This window comes from Euprymna scolopes, chromosome 37 (assembly GCF_053919585.1).
Source record: "Euprymna scolopes isolate OS-2025 chromosome 37, ASM5391958v1, whole genome shotgun sequence".
NCBI lineage: Eukaryota > Metazoa > Mollusca > Cephalopoda > Sepiida > Sepiolidae > Euprymna > Euprymna scolopes.
The window spans coordinates 2,678,040-2,680,052 of NC_136518.1; the positions used below are offsets into that span (position 1 = coordinate 2,678,040).

The following is a 2,013-nucleotide window of genomic DNA, read 5'->3' on the forward strand; positions in this document are numbered from 1 at the left end:
TCTACTACTAATAATTACTACGTCACTGTCCCATTACTGCACACTTATTGACCCTTATCCTTGAGTGGCCTTTAGGCCTTGATAAGTGGTGACTCCTTTATAAAAATAAAAACGAAATAACTTATTTACTCTTATACAGAAGAAACTTTGTGTGCGTGTGTGCGTGTGTGCGTGTATGTCAGAGAGAGAGAGAGAGAGAGAGAGAGAGAGAGAGAGAGAGAGAGAGAGAGAGAGAGAGAGTTCCCTGTGGACTCTGAAACGGTTTATTAAATTTCATGTAGATGTACTTTATGCATCTGGCAGTGTTTTTAGATAGGTTTTGTATTGGAATGTCTCCGATAAGTATCCTATGTAATCCGAAATAATTCGATGGAAGAAGGAACAGGGGATTTTGATCAAAGTTAACACCTTAGACAGCCTAACATCACAAGAATATTTGAGAAGTTTTATTAACATATGCAGAAACCCCGACATATAAAATCAAAAGTATGTTCTTTGATATGGCAGGGGCGCACTCAAAATGAATGTTTCTGTGTAAAAAAACAATTGAACAATAACACTAGAGTTTTTCATTTTAAAGTTAAATTCAAGCCATTATCACCGCACAAGCTGAAAGACAAGGCATATAAAGTCAACAGTAGGTTCTTTGATATGACAGAGGCGCGTTCGAAATAAATGTTTCTTTTTAAAGCAACACTGAACATATACTTGACTTTTGCTTTTTAAACTTTAAGTAAAGCTGCTATATATAAAAATCGTTTTATAAAATAAACAGTAGATTCTCTACAGTGCAATTTAAAGTACAATACATTGTGAACTAAGGCGCTACACGGAGAGGCATTTGAAATTTTTTCCCAGTGCACGACGCCGATGGACCCTCAACTTGAGCATGCAATTAATCGATTTGATTGATAAATTGGCTATTGCACAGTATGCACCGATTTCGATGACAATAAAAATATGGGAGGGTGAAATATTCGTTGATCATTATTCGATCCCGAGCAACGTCGGGTTTCCCTGCTAGTCTACGATAATATGGAAAAACATAAAGAGTAAAAGAAATGAAGAGAAAGAAAAAGGAATACGGAAGAAAAGAAAAGAAGAAAAAAGAAAATAAAAAGGGGAAAACGAAAAAAAGGAAAAAAGAAAGAAACGAAAGAAGAAAAAAAACGAAAAAAAAAAAAACAAAACAAAAAAAACAAAACAAAAAGGAAAATGTTTAAGATCGTCAAGCCTAAATATCAGCTGACGTGATATTGTAAACAAACACAGACGGAATTTTATTAACAACATTATTATTAGTATTTTTTTTTTTTAATCTATTTTTTTTTTTTTTCCAAATTAGTCCACAGGACAAATTATTCCTAGTAATATATAATAATCAATAGAGGAATGTATTCTATAATAATACATACGCAATCTGCATGACTTAAAATATAATGTTTAAATATATTGTAGGCCCGGGCAACGCCTGGGATTCAGCTAGTCGGCAATATCAGGAAAAACAAAAGACGAAAATTGAAACACACAAAAGTATCGCCCCCGGGTGGATTCGAACCACCAACCTTTCGGTTAACAGCCGAACGCGCTAACCGGTTGCGCCACGAAGGCCATATATGTAGCATCCAGCATAGAATGACTTTATCAACTAATTAAGAGAAACAGACGATAAGTTTTATATATTTTAGTATTTATTTTCAGAATCCTTTGATATGAGGCTTCATAATTTGTGTATTTGTTTATGAGGTAAATATCCAGATACGCTACTACAGAACACCGACCACTCTAATTTGCTTTTTTATAGGTAATTGAGGTCGCTGACAACGAATTTGATAGTCAAACTTGGGGCAAATTTACCGTTTGCATGGTATTAACCCCCGAACCCACGAATAACTTTCCACCATTTTGCAGCTTCCGTTTACGCTACGCGCGTGCGCTGCAGCATGAACGACGGCTTGCTTCACCTAGCAAACTGCCTTCTCACATGGCGTACCAAAAACTTACGGACTGACA

General features: G+C 35.6%; 1 non-coding gene across 1 annotated transcript; it reads right to left on the bottom strand.

The window, feature by feature from the left end:
- Nucleotides 1-1,537: 1,537 nt before the first annotated feature.
- Trnan-guu (transfer RNA asparagine (anticodon GUU)) lies at nucleotides 1,538-1,611 on the bottom strand. The gene has a single exon. It is a non-coding gene; the product is annotated as a tRNA-Asn (tRNA).
- Between the last annotated feature and the right edge of the window lie 402 nt (nucleotides 1,612-2,013).